Source organism: Bombina bombina, chromosome 2, assembly GCF_027579735.1.
Source record: "Bombina bombina isolate aBomBom1 chromosome 2, aBomBom1.pri, whole genome shotgun sequence".
NCBI lineage: Eukaryota > Metazoa > Chordata > Amphibia > Anura > Bombinatoridae > Bombina > Bombina bombina.
The window spans coordinates 1,220,381,516-1,220,394,930 of NC_069500.1; the positions used below are offsets into that span (position 1 = coordinate 1,220,381,516).

Genomic DNA, 13,415 nt, shown 5'->3' on the forward strand with positions numbered 1-13,415 from the left:
AGAGATTTGGTAATAGCAAGAGCTTAGGAGAGTTTTTGTAGGACGTTAATGTGACACTGTAAATTAATTACATTCATTTTACAAATGTCATCCTTTAATTGTCTTTTTTTTTTTTTAAGTAGAGAAATGGTTCCTTACCATACTGCTCTACAGAACATACTTTTTTTGTTGTAAAGATAGTGTTTTAGAGGCTGTTCCCCTTTTAAATTAAAATAGGGCAGCAGTTATGGTCACACTTTGAGTTAATTTAGTTGCCAGTCAGCTCCAAATCAAAAGAAAATAAGGCTGTGGAGTGTAATTAACATTCAGTTCAGTCGTTTTGTCCCTTGTCTAGCCCCAAGCTTTGTTAAAAATTGCCATCTGAATGCTAAAGGCTGTAGGGAAATCGATTTGATTCTAATCGCACCATGAAAAGAACATGATCTAACTGCTTTCAGTCCTTCGTAAATCTGTACTAGGTCTTCAGCACAAAGCAACTTCCAATTTAGAAAGCACTGAATGTCTCATCAATGACTTGTGAAGAGAGACGGGGGAAAAATAAAAAAAGAACAAGAAGCAGACATAAAAATTCCAATAGTTGTTTAAGCATTATAGTTCATTTGCATTACAGCAAACCTGAAAAGGGCTGACCTCTCAAACCGCCTCTCAGGTCTATGAAGTTGTAGCCTTGACAAGCACACATTGACAAAGCTCATTGACTCTGAAAGGCTACTCTATCAATGGAAAAACCGGCAATAGGTTCTACTCTGAGTAGGCATCTGCCTGCCCACCCGCTGCTAAATCAATGGCAAGGATTCAAAATCTTAAAATCTACCCCATGCTACTTTGCAGTACCTGTTTAAAGTGGGGTATGGGTACCATACAATTATTTTGCTTTACATTGCTGGTTAAAAAAAATTCCTCATAGAATGTAGTCATGTGGAAAATCACAAAGAAACGCGTTTGAAATACTTAAAACTCACCATGCTTTTCATTCACTTTTGATTGATTGCAATGGGGATCTAAATAGTAGTATTAGAAAGGTCTACACCCATTGTCAGAATCCCATTTGTGTATTTGTGTCATTATTTCTTTTTGAATGAATATGTATATTAGCAACTAATGAGCTATAGTATTTTTATTTTATTTTTTTGTGCATCAACATTTATAGCTGTGAGATTCCAACATATGAACATAAATGTATATATTATAGGATAGTCACTAGCACAATATTTCTATCATTACATCTTATGTAAATATATACTCATTTTGAATAAACTTACTAAACAATCGAAGGAAGTCACTGCTCCAACATTAAAGGCTGAATGCAAGTAAAATGAAGACTCATCAGATAGCAATACATAGCCTGCACTACAGTTCATTTTTCTTCTGGTCTGACAGATAAAAATATAAAGCTTTTGCACATGCAGCTTAAAGTGAATGTAAATTTTGATGCTAAAGTGCTCGGTTTTTAAAAATTCGATTAAAAACAGGGGCACTTTAATTCATTAAAATTTACATTTCACTCGTGTTGTGAAAAAATACTTACCTTTTAATCTTGACAGCCGCTCCAGCTTCCTCCGCCCGTCGCAAAGCCTCTTCCTGGGTCTAAAATGAGGAATCCGGCTTCCTCCAATCACGGCATTGAATCAGACACTGATTCCCCGGGTGGGGGAGGGGGGAGCGGTGATTGGAGCGATCTATCATTTCTGACGTCAGAAATGGCTTGCAACGACCAGGGGAAGCTGGAGCTGCTATCAAGTTTAAAAAGGTATTTTTTCACAACACGAGTGAAATGTAAATTTTGATAAATTAAAATGCCCCTGTTTTAATCGAATTTTTAAAAACCGGGTACTTTAGCATCTAAATTTACATTCACTTTAACTACTTGACATCTACTTCTTTTCAATGAAAAGCAGGTGACAGCACATAATAGCTTAAGGGGACCATTTTATTAGAGTGAAATGTTGAGATCAGGACAAATGCACATTAACCCCTTAACGACCGAGGACTTGCAGGGTACGTCCTCAAAAAAAGGCAGTTAACGCCTGAGAACGTACCCTGCACGTCCTCGGTGTGGAAAGCAGCTGGAAGCGATCCTGCTCACTTCCAGCTGCTTTCCGGTTATTGCAGTGATGCCTCGATATGGAGGCATCCTGCAATAACTCTAGATGGCCATCCGATGCAGAGAGAGCCACTCTGTGGCCCTCTCTGCACCAGACATCGATGGCCGGTATCGTTGGTGGGTGGGAGCCGACTTGGGAGGCGGGTGGGCAGCCATCGATGGGCCGGGTAATGTAGAGGGGGGCGGGATCGGGGGCAGGGCCGATGGGGGCGCGCACGGGGGGGGGGCGGCGGGTGGGCGCGTGCACGGGGCGGGAGCAGGTGGGAACGCTACACTACAGAAAATATAAGTTTTAAAAAGTTTGAATAAGGGGTATTTTAATTTAAAAAAATATAAATCGAACATATCTAGGAGGGGGTGGGGGGTTGGTCTTTGGTGGGGCAGGGAGCTACACTACAGAAAAGGGGAAAGATTAAAAAAAATCAGCAATTTTATTCTAAACTGGGTACTGGCAGACAGCTGCCAGTACCCAAGATGGCGGCCATTAAGACAGAGGGGAGAGTTAGAGAGCTGTTTGGTGGGGGATCAGTCAGGTTGGGGGCTAAAGGGGGGTCCTACAGAGCAGCATATGTAAATATGCCTTTTTTTTAAAAAAAAAAAAAGCCCAAATATAGCTTTTATTTTAGTACTGGCAGAGTTTCTGCCAGTACTTAAGATGGCGGGGACAATTGTGGGGTGGGGGAGGGAAGAGAGCTGTTTGGGAGGGATCAGGGGGTCTGATGTTTCAGGTGGGAGGCTAAGCTCTACACTAAAGCTAAAATTAACCCTGCAAGCTCCCTACAAGCTACCTAATTAACCCCTTCACTGCTACCCATAATGCGTGTGATGCGCATTTAGCGGCCTAAGTACCAAAAAGCAACGCCAAAGCCATATGTGTCTGCTATTTCTGAACAAAGGGGATCACAGAGAAAAAATTACAACCATTTATGCCATAATTGCACAAGTTGTTTGTAAATAATTTCAGTGAGAAACAAAAAGTTTGTGAAAAAGGGAACTTTTTTTTTATTTGATCGCATTTAGCGGTGAAATGGGGGCATGCAATATACCAAAATGGGCCTAGATCAATACTTTGGGTTGTCTGCTACACTAGACTAAAGCTAAAATTAACCCTACAACCTCCCTAATTAACCCCTGCACTGCTGGGCATAATACACGTGTGGTGCGCAGCGGCATTTAGCGGCTTTCTAATTACCAAAAAGCAATGCCAAAGCCATACATGTCTGCTATTTCTGAAAAAGGGGATCCCAGAGAAAAATTTACAACCATTTATGCCATAATTGCACAAGCTGTTTGTAAATAATTTCAGTGAGAAAACGAAAGTTTGTGAAAAAGTGAACAATTTTTTGTATTTGATCGCATTTGGCGGTGAAATGGTGGCATGAAATATATCAAAATTGGCCTAGATCAATACTTTGGGATGTCTTCTAAAAAAAAATATATACATGTCAAGGGATATTCAGGGATTCCTGAAAGATATCAGTGTCCCAATGTAACTAGCGCTAATCTTGAATAAAATGGTTTGGAAATAGCAAAGTGCTACTTGTATTTATGGCTCTATAACTTGCAAAAAAAGCAAAGAACGTGTAAACCTTGGGTATTTCTAAAATCAGGACAAAATTTAGAAAATATTTAGCATGGGTGTTTTTTAGTGGTTGTAGATGTGTAACAGATTTTGGGGGTCAAAGTTAGAAAAAGTGTGTTTTTTTCCATTTTTTTCTCATATTTTATAATTTTTTTATAATAAATTATAAGATATGATGAAAATAATGGTATGTTTGGAAAGTCCATTTAATGGCGAGAAAAACGGTATATAATATGTGTGGGTACAGTAAATGAGCAAGAGGAAAATTACAGCTAAACACAAACACCGCAAAAATGTAAAAATAGCCTTGGTCCCAAACGGACAGAAAATGGAAAAGTGCTGTGGTCATTAAGGGGTTAAATCAGATGAAAACTAAATTTTAACTTCTATTTTGACAAAGCTAAAACACAAGATGTTTTCACTCAAAAGGAATATCTAAAATAATGAAACAAGAACTATTTTCAATAGCTGTAAAAGAAAAAAGAATTTATGCTTACCTGATAAATTACTTTCTCCAACGGTGTGTCCGGTCCACGGCGTCATCCTTACTTGTGGGATATTCTCTTCCCCAACAGGAAATGGCAAAGAGCCCAGCAAAGCTGGTCACATGATCCCTCCTAGGCTCTGCCTACCCCAGTCATTCGACCGACGTACAGGAGGAAATATGCATAGGAGAAACCATATGATACCGTGGTGACTGTAGTTAGAGAAAATAATTCATCAGACCTGATTAAAAAAACCAGGGCGGGCCGTGGACCGGACACACCGTTGGAGAAAGTAATTTATCAGGTAAGCATAAATTCTGTTTTCTCCAACATAGGTGTGTCCGGTCCACGGCGTCATCCTTACTTGTGGGAACCAATACCAAAGCTTTAGGACACGGATGAAGGGAGGGAGCAAATCAGGTCACCTAAATGGAAGGCACCACGGCTTGCAAAACCTTTCTCCCAAAAATAGCCTCTGAAGAAGCAAAAGTATCAAATTTGTAAAATTTGGCAAAAGTGTGCAGTAAAGACCAAGTCGCTGCCTTACATATCTGGTCAACAGAAGCCTCGTTCTTGAAGGCCCATGTGGAAGCCACAGCCCTAGTGGAATGAGCTGTGATTCTTTCAGGAGGCTGCCGTCCGGCAGTCTCATAAGCCAATCGGATAATGCTTTTAAGCCAAAAAGAAAGAGAGGTAGAAGTTGCTTTTTGACCTCTCCTTTTACCAGAATAAACAACAAACAAAGAAGATGTTTGCCTGAAATCTTTAGTGGCCTCTAAATAGAATTTTAGAGCACGGACTACATCCAAATTGTGTAACAAACGTTCCTTCTTTGAAACTGAATTCGGACACAAAGAAGGTACAACAATCTCCTGGTTAATATTTTTGTTGGAAACAACTTTCGGAAGAAAACCAGGCTTAGTACGCAAAACCAACTTATCTGCATGGAACACCAGATAGGGCGGAGAACACTGCAGAGCAGATAACTCAGAAACTCTTCTAGCAGAAGAAATTGCAACCAAAAACAAAACTTTCCAAGATAATAACTTAATATCTACGGAATGTAAGGGTTCAAACGGAACCCCTTGAAGAACTGAAAGAACTAGATTAAGACTCCAGCCTTTCTCCCTGCCGTTTTTAACAACAATCCCCAAGATTATAATAACTATAAAGAGTTATAATCTGCCAAATATGCTTAGCAAAGTAATCGTTTTAGCCCAGAAAAATGTCTACCAGTTTTTTAAGCCCTTATAAAGCCCTTTATTCTTTTACTTAATCTAAGAAAATGGCTTACCGGTCCCCATAGGGAAAATGACAGCCTTCCAGCATTACAAAGTCTTGTTAGAAATGTGGCCAGTCATACCTCAGGCAGAAAAGTCTGCCAACTGCTTCCCCCAACTGAAGTTACTTCATCTCAACAGTCCTGTGTGGAAACAGCAATCGATTTTAGTAACGTTTGCTAAAATCATCTTCCTCTTACAAACAGAAATCTTCTTCTCTTTTCTGTTTCAGAGTAAATAGTACATACCAGCACTATTTTAAAATAACAAACACTTGATTGAAGAATAAAAACTACATTTAAACACCAAAAAACTCTTAGCCATCTCCGTGGAGATGTTGCCTGTGCAACGGCAAAGAGAATGACTGGGGTAGGCGGAGCCTAGGAGGGATCATGTGACCAGCTTTGCTGGGCTCTTTGCCATTTCCTGTTGGGGAAGAGAATATCCCACAAGTAAGGATGACGCCGTGGACCGGACACACCTATGTTGGAGAAAAGATAACTAGACAAAAAAACATAATTTATGTAAGAACTTACCTGATAAATTCATTTCTTTCATATTAACAAGAGTCCATGAGCTAGTGACGTATGGGATATACATTCCTACCAGGAGGGGCAAAGTTTCCCAAACCTTAAAATGCCTATAAATACACCCCTCACCACACCCACAAATCAGTTTAACGAATAGCCAAGAAGTGGGGTGATAAGAAAAAGTGCGAAGCATATAAAATAAGGAATTGGAATAATTGTGCTTTATACAAAAAAATCATAACCACCACAAAAAAGGGGTGGGCCTCATGGACTCTTGTTAATATGAAAGAAATGAATTTATCAGGTAAGTTCTTACATAAATTATGTTTTCTTTCATGTAATTAACAAGAGTCCATGAGCTAGTGACGTATGGGATAATGACTACCCAAGATGTGGATCTTTCCACACAAGAGTCACTAGAGAGGGAGGGATAAAATAAAGACAGCCAATTCCTGCTGAAAATAATCCACACCCAAAATAAAGTTTAACAAAAAACATAAGCAGAAGATTCAAACTGAAACCGCTGCCTGAAGAACTTTTCTACCAAAAACTGCTTCAGAAGAAGAAAATACATCAAAATGGTAGAATTTAGTAAAAGTATGCAAAGAAGACCAAGTTGCTGCTTTGCAGATCTGGTCAACCGAAGCTTCATTCCTAAACGCCCAGGAAGTAGATACTGACCTAGTAGAATGAGCTGTAATTCTTTGAGGCGGAGTTTTACCCGACTCAACATAGGCAAGATGAATTAAAGATTTCAACCAAGATGCCAAAGAAATGGCAGAAGCTTTCTGGCCTTTCCTAGAACCGGAAAAGATAACAAATAGACTAGAAGTCTTACGGAAAGATTTCGTAGCTTCAACATAATATTTCAAAGCTCTAACAACATCCAAAGAATGCAATGATTTCTCCTTAGAATTCTTAGGATTAGGACATAATGAAGGAACCACAATTTCTCTACTAATGTTGTTGGAGTTCACAACTTTAGGTAAAAATTCAAAAGAAGTTCGCAACACCGCCTTATCCTGATGAAAAATCAGAAAAGGAGACTCACACGAAAGAGCAGATAATTCAGAAACTCTTCTAGCAGAAGAGATGGCCAAAAGGAACAAAACTTTCCAAGAAAGTAATTTAATGTCCAATGAATGCATAGGTTCAAACGGAGGAGCTTGAAGAACTCCCAGAACCAAATTCAAACTCCAAGGAGGAGAAATTGACTTAATGACAGGTTTTATACGAACCAAAGCTTGTACAAAACAATGAATATCAGGAAGAATAGCAATCTTTCTGTGAAAAGAACAGAAAGAGTAGAGATTTGTCCTTTCAAAGAACTTGCGGACAAACCCTTATCCAAACCATCCTGAAGAAATTGTAAAATTCTCGGTATTCTAAAAGAATGCCAAGAAAAATGATGAGAAAGACACCATGAAATATAAGTCTTCCAGACTCTATAATATATCTCTCGAGATACAGATTTACGAGCCTGTAACATAGTATTAATCACGGAGTCAGAGAAACCTCTATGACCAAGAATCAAGCGTTCAATCTCCATACCTTTAAATTTAAGGATTTCAGATCCGGATGGAAAAAAGGACCTTGTGACAGAAGGTCTGGTCTTAACGGAAGAGTCCATGGCTGGCAAGATGCCATCCGGACAAGAACCGCATACCAAAACCTGTGAGGCCATGCCGGAGCTATTAGCAGAACAAACGAGCATTCCCTCAGAATCTTGGAGATTACTCTTGGAAGAAGAACTAGAGGCGGAAAGATATAGGCAGGATGATACTTCCAAGGAAGTGATAATGCATCCACTGCCTCCGCCTGAGGATCCCGGGATCTGGACAGATACCTGGGAAGTTTCTTGTTTAGATGAGAGGCCATCAGATCTATCTCTGGGAGCCCCCACATTTGAACAATCTGAAGAAATACCTCTGGGTGAAGAGACCATTCGCCCGGATGCAACGTTTGGCGACTGAGATAATCCGCTTCCCAATTGTCTACACCTGGGATATGAACCGCAGAGATTAGACAGGAGCTGGATTCCGCCCAAACCAAAATTCGAGATACTTCTTTCATAGCCAGAGGACTGTGAGTCCCTCCTTGATGATTGATGTATGCCACAGTTGTGACATTGTCTGTCTGAAAACAAATGAACGATTCTCTCTTCAGAAGAGGCCAAAACTGAAGAGCTCTGAAAACTGCACGGAGTTCCAAGATATTGATCGGTAATCTCACCTCCTGAGATTCCCAAACTCCTTGTGCCGTCAGAGATCCCCACACAGCTCCCCAACCTGTGAGACTTGCATCTGTTGAAATTACAGTCCAGGTCGGAAGAACAAAAGAAGCCCCCTGAATTAAACGATGGTGATCTGTCCACCACGTTAGAGAGTGCCGAACAATCGGTTTTAAAGATATTAATTGATATATCTTCGTGTAATCCCTGCACCATTGGTTCAGCATACAGAGCTGAAGAGGTCGCATGTGAAAACGAGCAAAGGGGATCGCGTCCGATGCAGCAGTCATAAGACCTAGAATTTCCATGCATAAGGCTACCGAAGGGAATGATTGAGACTGAAGGTTTCGACAGGCTGTAATCAATTTTAGACATCTCTTGTCTGTTAAAGACAAAGTCATGGACACTGAATCTATCTGGAAACCCAGAAAGGTTACCCTTGTTTGAGGAATCAAAGAACTTTTTGGTAAATTGATCCTCCAACCATGATCTTGAAGAAACAACACAAGTCGATTCGTATGAGACTCTGCTAAATGTAAAGACGGAGCAAGTACCAAGATATCGTCCAAATAAGGAAATACCACAATACCCTGTTCTCTGATTACAGACAGAAGGGCACCGAGAATCTTTGTGAAAATTCTTGGAGCTGTAGCAAGGCCAAACGGTAGAGCCACAAATTGGTAATGCTTGTCTAGAAAAGAGAATCTCAGGAACTGATAATGATCTGGATGAATCGGAATATGCAGATATGCATCCTGTAAATCTATTGTGGACATATAATTCCCTTGCTGAACAAAAGGCAATATAGTCCTTACAGTTACCATCTTGAACGTTGGTATCCTTACATAACGATTCAATAATTTTAGATCCAGAACTGGTCTGAAGGAATTCTCCTTCTTTGGTACAATGAAGAGATTTGAATAAAACCCCATCCCCTGTTCCGGAACTGGAACTGGCATAATTACTCCAGCCAACTCTAGATCTGAAACACAATTCAGAAATGCTTGAGCTTTCACTGGATTTACTGGGACATGGGAAAGAAAAAATCTCTTTGCAGGAGGTCTCATCTTGAAACCAATCCTGTACCCTTCTGAAACAATGTTCTGAATCCAAAGATTGTGAACAGAACTGATCCAAATTTCTTTGAAAAAACGTAACCTGCCCCCTACCAGCTGAACTGGAATGAGAGCCGTACCTTCATGTGAACTTAGAAGCAGGCTTTGCCTTTCTAGCAGGCTTGGATTTATTCCAGACTGGAGATGGTTTCCAAACTGAAACTGCTCCTGAGGACGAAGGATCAGGCTTTTGTTCTTTGTTGAAACGAAAGGAACGAAAACGATTGTTAGCCCTGTTTTTACCTTTAGACTTTTTATCCTGTGGTAAAAAAGTTCCTTTCCCACCAGTAACAGTTGAAATAATAGAATCCAACTGAGAACCAAATAATTTGTTTCCCTGGAAAGAAATGGAAAGTAGAGTTGATTTAGAAGCCATATCAGCATTCCAAGTCTTAAGCCATAAAGCTCTTCTGGCTAAGATAGCCAGAGACATAAATCTAACATCAACTCTAATAATATCAAAAATGGCATCACAGATGAAATTATTAGCATGCTGGAAATAGCATTAGGAACAGGAAAGACTTCTGGAATAACCGCAGGAGCTTTAAAAACCTTATCCAAACGTATAGAATTAGTATCAAGAGGACTAGAATCCTCTATTTCTAAAGCAATTAGTACTTCTTTAAGTAAAGAGCGAATAAATTCCATCTTAAATAAATATGAAGATTTATCAGCATCAATCTCTGAGACAGAATCCTCTGAACCAGAAGAGTCCAAAGAATCAGAATGATGGTGTTCATTTAAAAATTCATCTGTAGAGAGAGAAGATTTAAAAGACTTTTTACGTTTACTAGAAGGAGAAATAACAGACAAAGCCTTCTTTATGGATTCAGAAACAAAATCTCTTATGTTATCAGGAACATTCTGCACCTTAGATGTTGAGGGAACTGCAACAGGCAATGGTACATCACTAAAGGAAATATTATCTGCATTAACAAGTTTGTCATGACATTTAATACAAACAACAGCTGGAGGAATAGCTACCAAAAGTTTACAGCAGATACACTTAGCTTTGGTAGATCCAGCAGGCAGAGGTTTTCCTGTAGTATCTTCTGGCTCAGATGCAACGTGAGACATCTTGCAATATGTAAGAGAAAAAACAACATATAAAGCAAAATAGATCAAATTCCTTATAAGACAGTTTCAGGAATGGGAAAAAAATGCCAAACATCAAGCTTCTAGCAACCAGAAGCAAATGAAAAATGAGACTGAAATAATGTGGAGACAAAAACGACGCCCATATTTTTTGGCGCCAAATAAGACGCCCACATTATTTGGCGCCTAAATGCTTTTGGCGCCAAAAATGACGCCACATCCGGAACGCCGACATTTTTGGCGCAAAATAACGTCAAAAAAATGACGCAACTTCCGGCGACACGTATGACGCCGGAAACGAAATGAATTTTTGCGCCAAAAAAGTCCGCGCCAAGAATGACGCAATAAAATGAAGCATTTTCAGCCCCCGCGAGCCTAACAGCCCACAGGGAAAAAGTCAAATTTTTGAGGTAAGAAAAATATGATAATTAAAGCATAATCCCAAATATGAAACTGACTGTCTGGAAATAAGGAAAGTTGAACATTCTGAGTCAAGGCAAATAAATGTTTGAATACATATATTTAGAACTTTATAAATAAAGTGCCCAACCATAGCTTAGAGTGTCACAGAAAATAAGACTTACTTACCCCAGGACACTCATCTACATGTTTGTAGAAAGCCAAACCAGTACTGAAACGAGAATCAGTAGAGGAAATGGTAAATATAAGAGTATATCGTCGATCTGAAAAGGGAGGTAAGAGATGAATCTCTACGACCGATAACAGAGAACCTTATGAAATAGACCCCGTAGAAGGAGATCACTGCATTCAATAGGCAATACTCTCCTCACATCCCTCTGACATTCACTGCACGCTGAGAGGAAAACCGGGCTCCAACTTGCTGCGGAGCGCATATCAACGTAGAATCTAGCACAAACTTACTTCACCACCTCCCTTGGAGGCAAAGTTTGTAAAACTGATTTGTGGGTGTGGTGAGGGGTGTATTTATAGGCATTTTAAGGTTTGGGAAACTTTGCCCCTCCTGGTAGGAATGTATATCCCATACGTCACTAGCTCATGGACTCTTGTTAATTACATGAAAGAAAAGTTCATAAAGATATACAGAAATCAGTTTTGCCTTCACTAAAGGAACATAAAAAGTAAATAATCATTAAAGGGATAGTCGAGTCAAATTTAAAAGCTTTCATGATTCAGATAGAGTAAACAACTTTCAAAATCATTTCCATTATCTAAATGTGCACAAACGTTTTTTTAAATTTTAAAACAAGCTTTACTATTGGTAAATTGTTCAACATTACATGCGTTTCAAGATCACAATGGTATATTACATAAGCATATATCTTTACATGTAATTCCCCTGATAAAGAACTCATACATTATAAACCATCAATAGAAGACATTATTAGAATCAGGTGTCTTCTTGCGTTGCGCTAATCTGATAAGTCCATCAACTTTCAGCTTGTAGCAATGTTTTAAAGTTATTCGCAAATTGTAACAATAGAGCAATCATTTATAATATGATACATTGCAAAAATAAAAATAAAATACATCAGGTGCTCATACTGAATAAACTAGTGAACATTCTCAGTTTACTTACTACACACAACTGAGAATAATTTGGTTCCTGATGTGAGTGCGGGCAAGAAGAGAGAAACACGAACAATAGGCAAAAACAGAACTAGTCAAGAAGTGCAAAAGGGGGGGGGGGGAAGAGAAAAAAAAAGTAGAGGGGGGAAGGGGAGGAGGGAGGAAAGAGAAGGGATACATAGAAATCAGATTGTCCTGAGGGGGTTTTGTTTAATGTCATCTATACGACAAGGTATCCACGACCCCCACGGATCCATCATATCTCCTTGCCTTACCAAATCTAGAGCATCATTTCATGAGTGCAGAGTTTACCAATTTTAAGGTAATGGTATCTTTCAAGTCTTAGTAGGTCCCACCCTTGCTCTCCTCTCCTGCAAAGTTGTATTGTGTTGTTTTTTCCAGTAACTGGGTATCAAACCCTTAGCTCCGTTCAACATTAGAGGAAAAAGCAGGTACTTGACCACTCCAACTATTTTGGGTAGCTCAAAGTAAATGAGATAATTCGGCCTGGGGGGATAATAATCTTGAGAATCCTACCGATCTCACGCAAGATCCCATCCCAGAAGGGGCATATGTGTGGGCATGTCCACCAGATATGTAGAAGGGTACCCTCCTCTCCGCAACTCCTCCAGCACTCCCCACTTGTGTTAGGCTATATATTTCTTTTTAAGTCTTTGGGGAGTCAGATACCATCTGCTGAGAAATTTATAGTGCATTTCCTGTAATTTGGCAGAGACAGATGCTCTTTAAGCTTTTTTGAAGATTTTAAGACTGTTCTTAAAGGGACACTCAAGTCAAAATTAAACTTCAAGATTCAGATACAGCATGCAATTTTAAACAACTTTACAATTTACTTCAATTAACAAAATTTGCACAGTCTTTTTATATTTACACTTTTTGAGTCACCGACTCCGACTGAGCATGTGCAAGAATTCACTGCATATACGTATATGCATTTGTGATTGGCTGATGGCTGTCACATGATACAGGGGGAGTGGAAATAGACATAACTTTGCAATTTATTTAACAAAAATCTACTACTCATTTGAAGTTCAGACTAAGTGCTATTGCATTGTCTTCTTATCATGCATTTGTTGATTATGCAAATCTACTGTATTGACTGGTCCTTTAACCCCTTAATGACCGGACCATTTTTCAATTTTCTTACCCTTAATGACAATGGCTATTTTTACATTTCTGCACTGTTTGCGTTTAGCTGTAATTTTCCTCTTACTCGTTTACTGTACCCACACATATTATATACCGTTTTTCTCGTCATTAAATGGACTTTCTAAAGATACCATTATTTTCATCATATCTTATAATTTACTAAAAAAAAAAAAAAGAAAAAATATGAGGAAAAAATGGAAAAAAAAACACACTTTTTCTAACTTTGACCCCCAAAATCTGTTACACATCTACAATCACCAAAAAACACCCATGCTA

At 39.1% G+C, this 13,415-nt stretch overlaps 1 protein-coding gene across 1 annotated transcript in view; it reads right to left on the reverse strand.

The window, feature by feature from the left end:
* Positions 1-13,415, reverse strand: part of CHIC2 (cysteine rich hydrophobic domain 2) — a 90,189-nt gene that overhangs the window by 8,324 nt on the left and 68,450 nt on the right. The window lies entirely within an intron of this gene.